Here is a 14,228-nt window from a genome sequence, read left to right on the forward strand (position 1 = left end):
GGTACGCTCCATACGTACGCGGGTGTGGGTACGGGTCGTACTTATACTGTTGGGGTGTGGGTACGCTCCATACGTATGCGGGTGGGTACGGGTCGTACTTACACTGTTGGGGTGGGGGTACGCTCCATGCATACGGGGTGAGGGTACGAGTCGTACTTACACTGTTGGGGTGGGGGTACGCTCCATGCATACGCGGGTGAGGGTACGAGTCGTACATACACTGGTGGGGTGGGGGTAGGCTCCATGCATACGCGGGTGAGGGTACGAGTCGTACTTACACTGGTGGGGTGGGGGTATGGTCCGTACGTCCGCGGGTGAGGGTACGAGTCGTACTTACACTGTTGGGGTGGGGGTACGCTCCATGCATACGTGGGTGAGGGTACGAGTCGTACTTACACTGTTGGGGTGGGGGTACGCTCCATACGTACGTGGGTGGGTACGGGTCGCACTTACACTGTTGGGGTGGGGGTACGCTCCATGCATACGGGGGTGGGGGTACGTGTCGTACTTACACTGGTGGGGGTGGGGGTACGCTCCATACGTACGCGGGTGGGGGTAGGGTCCGTACATATCCGTCCCCACGCTATGTGATGCTTGTGCGGGCCGTACCCAGGCCTTTGCCACATGGGTACGATCCGTCCCGCCATTGTTGGGGTGACGTGGGTGTGGGCGTGGTACGTCTCGTACCCACGCTCTTCAGGCGTGGGTACGGGTCGTACCGGTCTGGTTGTGTTGCCGGTTCGCGTGGTGACGGACTTCCGTTGTGGCGGTCGCTGGCTTAGCTGGACACGCCCCCACCCCCTCGTAGTGACCAGGGCATGGGTGTCAGGTATGTCCTGGGCATGTGTGGTGTGTGACTTTGGTGGGGGTTTTGTGGCCTGCCCTGGTCCTGCCACCCCCACCCCACCCCACTTTCCCCCCTCCCTTAGTTATTCTGACCTTCTGCGGCGTCTGCGTCGGAACCTGTAGAGGAGGTCGACTGCTATGAGGGCCGGGATGACACGTAGGTTCGGGTCCATGTCTGTCCGTCGCGTACGGGTCCTCCTTGTTTGCGTCGTCCTGTGTGTCCGTCGCGTACTGGTCCTCCTTGATCGCGTCGTCATGTCTGTCCGTCGAGTACTGGTCCTCCTTGTTCGCGTCGTCCTGTCGCGTACTGGTCCTCCTTGTTCGCGTCGTCCTGTCTGTCCGTCGCGTACTGGTGGTCCTTGTTCGCGTCGTCCTGCTTTCCCGGCAGTTTTTGGCAGCCGGAAAATATTCACCGTGCGGGATGACGTCGGTGCGAATCGTAATTCCTGGGTCGTGAATGGCTGGCTGCGAGCGTCCCGACGTCAGGTCGGCGCTTTCCCGGATCGCATTTGTAGGTTTATTTTGTTCGGTCGGGCTTTTTTACGAATCGTACGGAAATGGTGTTCCCGTGCGATTCGTAATTCCTTGTTTGTAAATTTTGACGACCGGGTACGCGTCGGACGGAGAATATGCTCCGTCCGACGGTTCGTGCCCGGTTTTTACAGGATTGTAATCGGCACCAAATTGTCTTGCAGTTTTTCAGTTAGAGAGTGGCAAATTATTTGCCTACACGGCAGTAAGGCATTAAGTGCAGCAAACTTCCAAAGAATGGCGTTTTTGTCCCGATGGACGGCTTATTATACCCCATACGCTTTGCACAAGATGTATCCAGGGGTTGAAAATAAGTGTTTTCGCTCCCAGCAGGTTGGGGAGGGTGGCTGGTTACATGTTTCTTGCACATGCTGAGCCAGTTCTGGGTGAAAATGTGTGCTGAGCTCAGCCGTGCCCTCGGGAGCAATATACAACCTGATCTGTAGGTGGCATTGTTTGGTTTATTAAAACAGAGCTTAAACCAGGCTTTAACAAGAGGGGGAAAAATGTTCTTATCAATCTCTTTTTTGGTGGCACGCTCGTTGATCCTCCAGAACTGGAAAACAACCAAAGCCCCAACCTTTCTCGAATGGTATAATAAAATAAAACGAGTACGAATTTTTGAACAAGCTTATGCGAAAAGGGTGGAAGCTATTAGAAAATTTATTTCAGTCTGGAAATATTTGGATATAGAACTACTGAAGAAGCAAAAAAATCAATGCATGCTTATCATGAACGATTTTTCCAGGTATTTAAACAGCACAGTGGAGAAGAAAATCCTGAAGAGGGTGATATGGGGATTTTTATGTCACAGTTCGTTGCGACCAGAAATCAGCATGCACTTACAACAGAATGGAACTTGTTAGCAGACAAAACCCTTAGATGAGATCCTGAGGTATGTGAAATACTTAAGTGATGAACAAGTGATGAAGCAGAAAAGGCTTAAAGAAATGTTGGCCCAGACTAAGCTGGTTCAGAAAGGGTTTCATAATCAGTTGTATGTAGGGAATGTAGGTGGACTGCAGGGGGTTTCCATAGTGAAGGACTTTTAATCCAAGGTGTTTGGGTGCTTCTCAGGGTAGAGGTTGAAGTATTCATGTTGATCCAAATTCAACTGCAGCTGTTGCTACACTGAAGAAATCGACTTCTTTTCACTATTGCAACAGGCCCAGACATTGGAAGAGAGAGCGTAGCAGAATCCCAACCAAGGTGGTTGGGCAATGCAAGGTGTCAACAAAACACAAAGTCAAAATGCTCCAGTTCAGGTTCCAGTTCAACAAATACAGATGTCAACACAGTCATCAGTCCCTATGATGCAGGTCCCACAGGCTCCAATGGCCCCACAAGATACGTATATTTCCAGATTCAGTATGAATCTGGTATGAAGAACAAATTCAATTCAGTTTCAAAACCAGAACCCATTTCAACAGTTTCCTATGTTAGAGAATGAGAATTTTAATTCCGACAATCAATTCACAATGACGGTCCCTGAGGAAGGAGGAAGATTGCATAGAGGAGAGGTAAATGGCAATTAAGTGTCATTTCTCATCAACACAAGAGCTATCCATTCCACTGTTAGAACAGTGGAAGACCCAGACCTGCCCCTCTTGTGGTGTGTGATTCGAGTCCTGTATATCTGTTAGGAAAAGACCTATTGTGTAAGTTAAATTGCACAATTTATTACACACTGGAGGGTGTTGAAATTCCAACATATGATGAAGATGTCAAATTTAAAAGGACCAGACAAGGAAAAGCAGTAGGATTGTATCCTTTAAGAACAGTAGAAGATTTACCTTGCGAGACACTGTAAAATCAGAAGTATTGGATCGTTCAGCAAATGATATAGGACTAATTAAGGTTGTAGAACCAGTCCAAGTTACCATAAAACAGAACACAGTCTTTCTAAGAACACCACCATGTAATCCTATGCCTGAAGGCTGAAATTACTCCAGAGATAGAAAACATAATAAAATTTTGGCATCTTCATGATGTGTTTGAATTCATGATAAGAAATTGTCGGACGTTTTTGCAATTCGCCGTTTATGTGTTTATAGAAGTCCAACGGTAGGTATAGAATTGTAAAAGATCTTCAAAAATTAATAATATCGTAGTTCAATGTTATTCCGAAGAACTGAACGCAGCTACAATAGTATTTCAGATACCCTGTGATGCAGAGTGATTTACAATTGTGGATCTCTGCCAAGCCTTTTTCTCTATCCAGTTTCATAAGGACAGTCAATTCTTGTTCTCATTTGTTTTCAGAAATCGATTTTTGGCATAGTGCCGAGTTCCACAAGGGTATACACAGAACCCTTCAATTTTTTATCTTGAAAAAGAATCTTGAAAATTATAATGCCTTGCAATTGAGTTCTTGTTCAGTATATTGATAACTTACTTGTAGCATCAAGGACACAAGACATGTTTAAACTAGACACAATTGCTCTTCTGAATCATTTGGCTAAGAACGTACACTTGGGTGCCGATTACGATCCGGTAAAAACCGGGTACGAACCGTCGGTCGGAGCGTTTTCTCCATCCGACTCGTACCCGGTTGTAAAACTTTACAAACATGGAATTACGATCCGGGAAAGCGCCGACGTGACGTCGGGACGCACGCAGCCTGCCATTCACGAACCAGGAATCACGATTCGCACCGACGTCATCCCGCACGGTGAATATTTTCCGGCTGCCAAAAACTGCCGGGAAATCAGGACGACGCGAACAAGGAGGACCTGTACGCGACGGACAGACAGGACGACGCGAACAAGGAGTACCTGTACGCGACGGACAGACATGGACCCGAACCTACGTGTCATCCCGGCCCTCATAGCAGTCGACCTCCTCTACAGGTTCGGACGCAGACGCCGCAGAAGGTTAGAACAACAAAGGGAGGGGGGAAGGGGGGGGGGGGGGTGGCAGGACCAGGGGCAGGCCACAAAACCCCCACCAAAGTCACACAGCACACATGCCCTGGACATACCTGACCCTCAGGCCCTGGTCACTACGAGGGGGTGGGGGCGTGTCCAGCTAAGCCAGCGACTGCCACAACGGAAGTTCTTGACGACGCGAACCGGCAACACAACAATACAGGTACGTCCCGTACCCACGCCTTAAGAGCGTGGGTACGAGTCGTACCACGCCCACACCTACGTCACCCCAACAATGGCGGGACGGCTCGTACCCACGTGGCAAAGGCCTGGGTACGGCCTGCACAAGCATTCCACAGCGTGGGTACGGATATGTACGGACCGTACCCCCACCCGCGTATGCATGGAGCGTACCCCCCATGCCAACAGTGTACGTATGGACCGTAACCCCACCCGCGTATGCATGGAGCGTACCCCCACCCCAACAGTGTAAGTACGACCCGTACCCCCCTGCGTACGTATGGAGCGTACCCCCCACCCCAACAGTGTAAGTACGACCCATACCCTCACCCGTGTACGCATGGAGCGTACCCCCCATGCCAACAGTGTACGTACGGACCGTAACCCCACCCGCGTATGCATGGAGCGTACCCCCACCCCAACAGTGTAAGTACGACCCGTACCCCCACCCGCGTACGTATGGAGCGTACCCCCCACCCCAACAGTGTAAGTACGACCCGTACCCTCACCCGCGTACGCATGGAGCGTACCTCCCACCCCAACAGTGTAAGTACGACCCCTACCCTCACCCGCGTACGCATGGAGCCTACCCCCCATGCCAACAGTGTACGTACGGACCGTAACCCCACCCGCGTATGCATGGAGCATACCCCCACCCCAACAGTGTAAGTACGACCCGTACCCCCACCCGCGTACGTATGGAGCGTACCCCCCACCCCAACAGTGTAAGTACGACCCGTACCCTCACCCGCGTACGCATGGAGCGTACCCCCCACCCCAACAGTGTAAGTACGACCCGTACCCTCACCCGCGTACGCATGGAGCGTACCCCCCATGCAAACAGTGTACGTACGGACCGTAACCCCACCCGCGTATGCATGGAGCGTACCCCCACCCCAACAGTGTAAGTACGACTCGTACCCCCACCCGCATACGTATGGCGCATACCCCCCACCCCAACAGTGTACGTACGGACCGTAACCCCACCCGCGTATGCATGGAGCATACCCCCACCCCAACAGTGTAAGTACGACCCGTACCCCCACCCGCGTACGTATGGAGCGTACCCCCCACCCCAACAGTGTACGTACGGACCGTAACCCCACCCGCGTATGCATGGAGCGTACCCCCCACCCCAACAGTGTAAGTACGACCCGTACCCTCACCCGTGGACGTATGGAGCGTACCCCCCATGCCAATAGTGTACGTCTGGACCGTAACCCCACCCCGTATGCATGGAGCGTACCCCCACCCCAACCGTGCATGTACGACACGTACCCCCACCTCGTATGCATGGAGCGAACCCACACACGTGTATGTTCTAAGCGTACATATTGTGAAATAGGAGGGGTGTGTGCAGAGTCCTCCCAGCAGTGCCCAGAGACAGGAGGGGTGGGTGCAGAGTCCTCCCAGCAGTGCCCAGAGACAGGAGGGGTGTGTGCAGAGTGCTCCCAGCAGTGCCCAGAGACAGGAGGGGTGGGTGCCTAACACTCCCAGCAGTGCCCAGAGACAGGAGGGGTGTGTGCCTAACACTCCCAGCAGTGCCCAGAGACAGGAGGGGTGTGTGCAGAGTCCTCCCAGCAGTGCCCAGACACAGGAGGGGTGTGTGCCTATCACTCCCAGCAGTGCCCAGACACAGGAGGGGTGGGTGCCTAACACTCCCAGCAGTGCCCATGGAACGCAAAGGGTGGAGTAGCCACAGATACCATGCCCACAAATGTCAGTCAGGTGCACAAAGACCCTGCAGTACATGTACCACATGTGTGCGAGGCTGGGAGTATACGCATGCATAGCGCCAAAAAGAAAACATGTTCACATGAAGTCATGTCAATCGTCCACATACACAAGTACAATGACTACCAAGGATGCCACGAATGATGCAGGTGGAGACATCGCTCAGCATGCATGTGCAAAGTTGAAGGAGTCCATCACACACCCAGCTAATGTACACACAGCTCAGCGCTAAATATTGGGAACACCCTGCAGGGAAGATGTCAGGGTACACAGAGGAAGGAATACACCTTGGGACAATTTCACCATGCAGCAACTGCTTACATGAACAGAGAAACCTAGCTAACACCCTGTGATGGCACACAGATCCCAGGGTCCCCCCTATGACCAGCACACTACTACATTTCCCACACACCCAACACATGAACACCACCCAAAACCATGTAGCAGCCCCACCAACAGCAATACCAGCAAAGCAGTAGTGTTCCAAGGGAAAAAAATTAATTGCTTTATTCAGCATGATCCAATAAATCTTGTTTGTAGGAAGTTCAATATTTACAAAGCCAATAGGGCAGTCCAGAAGTCACAGCTGGATGGGGGACACAGTGGGAAGCGTGTCCCCTAGCTTGCCTGCACAGTTAGATTCCGTCGTCTTCCACAGGGGTGAGGGCATCATGTGGGGGGGAAGAACCAGGCACCGCAGGGACAGGAGGGCGAAGGGTAGACGTCGTGGGTGCAGGGATGGAGGACTCCACCACAGGGGGTGGGGCAGGGCCAAAGGCGGAGGCCAGGATCTCGCTGCACACCTTAGCAAGGTCCTCCAGGGAATCCCCTGCACCCGAAGGAACCACAGGCCCCAAGGAGGGGGGGGAGTCAGAGGGATGGGTCGCAGCGCCACTGGGGGAGGGCGTAGACAGGGGGGGGACTCAACCACCCTGACCGGGGACTCCCTTGACCGCTTGCGGGGTGGTGTCACTGTGGGGCTCAGGGACAGAGCGGCCATGAAGGAGTCTTTGTGTGATATGTGGCCAGGAGAGCTGAGGGGAGGGGATTTGGAGGGAGTGGATTTGGTGGAATGCGGACTCCCACTCTGGCTGCGTGTCTTACGTTTGCCCCCCGACCCAGTGGGTGTTTCTACTTCACCCTGTGTGTGCGTGCCAGGAGGTGTGCGGGTGACCTTCCCTGCTGGTGTGGTGCCTGTGTCCGTCGTGGTGGGTGCATGCTGATGTCTGGGTGTACGTGGGACAGGCATGGGAGTGGGAAGTGTGGATGGGGCAGGGGTAGGGGGTTGGATGAAGCGCTGCAGGAGACCCACTGCTGCAGTCAGTGTCGAGTCTATCGACCTCAGCAAGCTGCGTTGGTCAGCCTGCGATGAGTGAATGCCCTCCAAGTATGCCTCCATGTTGTTGAGGACCTGGCTGTGGCCATGGAGGACATTAAGGATCGCAGCCTGACCAATCTGCAACTGCCGCTGGATGTCCACAGACTCGGCATTGGCGGCAGCAGTGGAGACAGGGGCAGGGGGTGCGGTGCCTGGCAGGAAGGAGACATGTGGTGACCGGGCACGTTGGGAAGGGACACGAGCAAGTGGGAGGCGGCTGATGGCAATGGAGGAGGCGGGGTGCGATGTTGTGCCGCTGTCAGCTGGTGGTGCAGCCTCCGCCCACTCGGAGAGATCATCCTCGGACCCGTCCGCTTCATATTCGGTGGTGCCAGTGGACAGGTCCTCGGCCTCACTCTCCTCCGCCTCAGTACCACTCAATGTGCCAGCCACGATGTCAACGCTGGCACAGGTGCTCGGTCCCTCCGCACCGTCTGTGCTCATGTCTCCCTCCGTGTCCCCCGACGATGCTGTGGGCAAGGTGAAGAGACAGCAATTAATCACACACCTGTATACATATGTCACATGAGTCCAATCTACATAGGTTACAGTGCATAGCCTGCAAAGAAAGACCAGTAACATCTACAAAACAAGGTACAGATGTAGGGCATGCAACACACAGTTGGTTCACCCACCATGCCAATGAAAACCCATGGAGAGCATGACACAATAGCAACTGACATGAAATGGAGTTTGACATAGGAGCCAGGCCCTGGGGACAATCCAGCACTGCATCTGTACCACACAGCGTTGCCGACAATAGGGATGAGGAGGGACCATATCCATGAACTTGAGGCACATGCTGCATAGGTAATACTGAAAACATGCCCACCATGACTGGCTCACTGCACCTTCAGTGTATGTCCAGACAAACATCACACACTGGCTAGACCTAGCAAGGAGAATTCTGGTTTTGACATGTAGGCTTGGCCCGCACCAACCACCCCCTACATGAGACAATTTGTTGAGACACAGGTGGCACTTACATCTCTTAGTCTGGGTGAAATACACAGGGGCTGCAGAAATGCAAGATTGGACGCCAAATACCCAAGGTGCGCCTGTCCAAATAATCATGTACAAATGGGCATCATCAGAGGATTGTAACTAGACACACAGGCACTGGCCACTGTGACTATGAACAAGGAAAATCAGGTCAGGCTGTACAGTGGACACTTGTACTACATTTCACGTCAATATACATGGTGCCAGGGGACAATGGCACAGAGCACAACCTATGCTGTAGACACTGAGAGTGTCCACGTTTTGCGATGACACACATGACACCTAGGAAAATATGCCCCAGGGGACAGTAGTGGCAACACAACTCCATGGTCCTGAATGGGAATGACTGCAACACACCCCAACATCCCTGCACTATGCGTATCGCACACTCATGCACATCATGTCACAGGCCACAACAGAGGACATGCGCGCTGTAAGGCATGACACTTGTGAGACTAACTCCCATGTCTGGACTCTGCATCAGTGCCAACTGACATGGAACCCACATGTACTGAACTGGACAGGGCACAGCCAAGGTCCCCAAACCTGTTACACACCACCCCCACACATGATGCTACAGGCATAGTTCACGTGGAGAAAGCGCCAGCCTACATTACCTTGTGAAGGAGTGACTACACACAGACCAGGGAACACATTGCAAGGAGGGGAAGGGAGGCAGGAGAGCACAGCTATACTGTGGCTAACAGGATCTGCACAGCACCTTTAAACCCTGGCAGTGTATCCATGCAACTGTGCACTTACAAATGCTGGTGAAACACAACAAACACACATGTACCTACCCCCATCCTGCTGCTGCTTCTCCTGTAAGCGCCTCTCCAAGTCTGGAAATACCACCGGCAGCACACGCTTGTGGATGTGGGTCAGTCGGCGGCGCCCGCGTTTCTTATGGCTCTCAGGTGAGTCCCCCAGCAGGACCCGTGCGATCCTCCGCGTCCAGCACCGGATATCCTGCCAGCGTTTCCTCACCTGGGACAGGCGCCGCTTCCGACCATCCGCACTCCTCACAGCGCTGACGGCGGTCAGCCATATCTGCTCCTTGGCAGAGGTGCCTACCTGTGAGGATGAACAAGTGACACTACATCAATACACCTGGCACATGTCACAGAGACACATATTAGAACACATTTGCTGTTTACAACAAGGCATAGTATGCATCCAACGCATTGCACCTTTGGCATAGGGACATGATCCTCTGGGGAAGGGCAAAAGCAGTATGTGCCATTGAAAGTACACAGGTGGAATGAGGGCAACTACACAATCAATGATCCTTGCTCACACTGTGCATCACAAGCTACACCAGGATAATGTGCAGCACCTCTAAGCAGTCACATGCCACAGGCCACTGACGCCACCGCAGCAGAGTACACAGACACACACAGGCACAGGACATTCACCTGCCATTGCCAAGTGCAGCGACATACCTCACTCTGCACATGTGCCACTAGACGGGGGGGGGGCCCACAGGTGTGGGGCTAGCTCTGCACGTCAGACACACAGCACTGCTCCCTGCTCACATCACATGGCCAGGGTATATCCATCCCTCATGCAGCTGGGGTGCTGCACTCCACATATGCACCCACCCACATGACAGGGGACTTACACACACACCAATGTCCAGGGTACGAACACATCATGTGGACACTCTCAGCACAGGTACACAGAACTAACACACATCTGTGGGTACAGTCACCTGTCACACTGGGCTGAACACAGAATCACATGAGGACTGTAGAGGCTACATTCCCAGGAGGACAGGACAGGCAGAATGTGGCATGCACCATGCAGTGATTGTCACAGTAAACACCATGCTAGTGAGGAAGGCAGACATGCACCACAGCATGCTCTGGCTGTGAGACATCAGGCATTCCCCCCCTGGGGCCCCCCCTACAGGACATGGCATGTGTGTCACACCTGGACACAATGGCAGAAGTCACAGTCTTAAAAAAGGGACACAGTCTGTGCTAGTGGACTCTGCACTCACCTGATAACCTGGTCGCCCATACAGCAGGGGGTACTGTGGGAGGATCACATCCAGCAAAGCCAGGTTCTCCTCCAGGGTGAATGGCTGTGACCTCTCCACAGCCCTTGACATGGTTCCAGGGAATCAGTAGCAGCAGCTGGGTCGTGGAATACAGAGATGTGCAGGCAAGTGCTCCCTCATGGGACCTGGCTGCCTTATATCTGCCTTGCTGGCCTGTTTCATGCACAGGAGTACAGAGTGATTGGTCACTCACATTTGCATCCTATGTTTCCTCCAATCCCTTCAAACCTAGCAGTCAGTGGGTTCTTATTGTGTTTTTTTCTTGAGCATGATGTCAACTCCACAAACACATTGCAACAAAGTAGATTCATTCCAACTGACTTCTGCTGTGCACCTTCCGGAAAAAATTCAAACTTTAAACTTGGTCTCCATGACAACCAGCATGCATGTAGGCCTTTATACTTGTCCCTCATGTGTCCCCTATGTAATTTGGAGCTTCACATACAGGTACGGTGCGTTCCGGGGCCCTAGGGCACCCCAAATGCATATCAACGGCCCGTACAGGCGTGTGTACGCTCCGTCTCACTATGGGTGTTCTCGCGTATGCGTACTCATGGTGGTACGGACCGTACCCACACCTGTACGCTCACTATCACTATGAGTACGCATACGCGAGAACACCCATAGTGGTACGGAGCGTACACACGCGTGTACGGGCCGTCTCACTATGGGTGTCCTCGCGTATGCGTACTCATGGTGGTACGGACCGTCCCCACGCCTGTACGCTCACTATCACTATGAGTACGCATACGCGAGAACACCCATAGTGGTACGGAGCGTACACATGCGTGTACGGGCCATCTCACTATGGGTGTCCTCGCGTATGCGTACTCATGGTGGTACGGACCGTACCCACGCCTGTACGCTCACTATCACTATGAGTACGCATACGCGAGAACACCCATAGTGGTACGGACCGTACACACGCGTGTACGGGCCGTCTCACTATGGGTGTCCTCGCGTATGCGTACTCATGGTGGTACGGACCGTACCCACGCCTGTACGCTCACTATCCCTAGGGGTACACATACGGCAGCACTCCCATAGTGATACGGGAACGTACACAGGCCCTTTTTACGAAAGTACGGTGCTTTTCACACATCACAGTGGTGACAGGCAGCACACAGGAAGGAATAGGGCTGACATACTTGTCCATGGATGGACATCAAGGCATTGTCTGGGCAGTACTACATGTGTGGGGCACAGGTGTGAAAGGCTGTGATGTGGCACATTACTCCTGAGTGGAGAAGGCACCAGATGTATGATGAGATGTGTACACATGTAATGTGTGACAGTACAATGTGTGCCAGGCATGCCCTTGACTCCTTTGACATGTGTGCATGTCGTACTGCACACTTGGGATGAGCGTCACTGGCATGGCACGGACAACAACACACGCAAGTGTCCCCTGAGGCCCGGTACAGGGGTTACCACACCTGACATGTCACTACCCACGGTGCACGATGTGACTATGTCATGTATGTGTGGGGGGTTCCCATTAGGTTGATGTTGGAGCTCCCTCAAAAGCAGCAGCTGTTGCAGCAACCCCCATGTGTCTGTGTGTAGATTGACATGGCACACTGTTCCGCACACCATGGCACATGTGGTATTGGATGTGAGGTGCGTATGTATGCATGGGACACGGAGTAGCGTAACAAGGACATGTCTGCATCCTCTCTATGAATGTGTGGTGAGTCATCACATGCACACCTTCATGGCAAGGTGTGTGGGCTGTCCTAGTGTAATGTCATGTGACCTGTGGCTCTAGTGTTCCGCTACCAGTCTCTGCAATCGACATCATACTTCTGCTGATGTGTGGATGTATGTCACTCCTGTCTTGCGTCTGGCTGTTCACTTACACTGGGACACAGCTAATCCCATACCATGGCATGTGGAGGTTCACAATCTCCGTGTGTAGCTTGGTCTTGGTAGGGGTGTCACCTGGCAGCCATACGTGTCCAGGGCATGTGGCACATACCTGACTCCGTATGTAGCATATGTGTATTGACAGATTAACATGTGCTCAGTACAAATAAATTGTTGTTGTGGTGCACTCACTCTTCCTTGTCACTTCCAAATTACTGCAGAGCGCCGCCTCTTCACCGACCAATTCCGGACTTGGCTGACATGCGGGAGAATGACTGTATCCGGTGCTACCGCTTCCCCCAACGGTTGATTCTGGAGTTGACGGCGAGACTGGCACCACACCTGCAACCACTGCACAGGTATCCTACGGCACTGACACCCAAGCTGAAGGCAATGGCAGCCCTACATTTTCTTGCCACGGGTACCTTTCAAAATACCATAGCTCATGTTGGTGGCATGTCCCAGAGCATGTTCTGCCGTGTGCTGCATGATTTCTTAGAGGCCATGTTGATTCACCTGGATGACTTCATCCATTTCCCAACCCCTGCAATGTTGACTGGGGTCAAGCGTGGATTCTATGCCCTGGGAGGGATGCCCCATGTCATTGGGTCCATAGATGGGACACATGTGGCTTTGGTACCACCACAGGCACAGGAGGTAGCGTACAGGAATCGCAAGCACTACCACTCCATCAATGCCCTTGTGGTGTGTCTGTCCAACATGGTGATTTCACATGTCTGTGCTCGTTTTCCAGGATCAGCACACGATGCCTACATCATGAGGCGTAGCAGGATGCCTGAAATGATGACGCAGCTGCGCAACGAACGAGCATGTGTTGTTGGTGGGTACAGTCTGTCTGTCCTGTATCTTGCATAGACTTCCAGCACGACCGCTTCTCCTGTCCTACTTATGTCCATGTGGTTTTCATGTAGGGGACGCTGGCTATCCCAACATGCCATGGCTGATCACACCTCTCCGCAACCCCATCACGCCGGCCGAGCTCCGCTGCAACACCGCCCATGGCCGGACAAGGCGAGTGATAGAGAGGGCGTTTGGCCTCCTGAAGAGCCGATTCCGATGCCTCCACAAGACCGGCGGCGCCCTCCCATATGCCCCGGCGAAGGACTGCAAAATCTTCATGGTCTGCTGCATGCTGCACAACATGGCAGTTGAGAAAGCTGTGCCACTCATCCTGGATCAAGATGATCAGGACCATCCACCCGTGGAGGACGAAGGGCTTGGCAATGGGGCTAGTGATGTGGAGGACGTGGTTCCGCAAGATGACATCCGGACTCGGCTCATACGCGACTTCTTTGCTTAGTGGTGAGTACCAGTGTCTGTGTGTGCACGCATTATCCCCGAGTGGCATGTGTTGCGATGTGTGTGTCCATCTGCATGTATGGCACGTGAGTCAGAGGTGTGTGTGGATGTGTCACTGGAGTGATGGTGGCAGTGATGTGTATTTCCCCAGTCATAATTGTGACCTGGCATGTTGTCATCCTTACATGTGTCGAGTACATGCACATGCAAGTGGCTGTGCTATTTGTGGCTGACTTCTTGTGTCTCTCATATCCCCAGGTACTTGCGCATGCCGTCTGCTGGTTGCATTGTTGTGGCACTGCTATTCCTCATGGACACGTCATCGTGTGCTGACTCAGCGTTACACGCACGGACAAGTTTGGAAGTCTCCTTAGGGTAAGGG

Source organism: Triturus cristatus, chromosome 1_1, assembly GCF_964204655.1.
Source record: "Triturus cristatus chromosome 1_1, aTriCri1.1, whole genome shotgun sequence".
NCBI classification, from domain to species: Eukaryota; Metazoa; Chordata; class Amphibia; order Caudata; family Salamandridae; genus Triturus; species Triturus cristatus.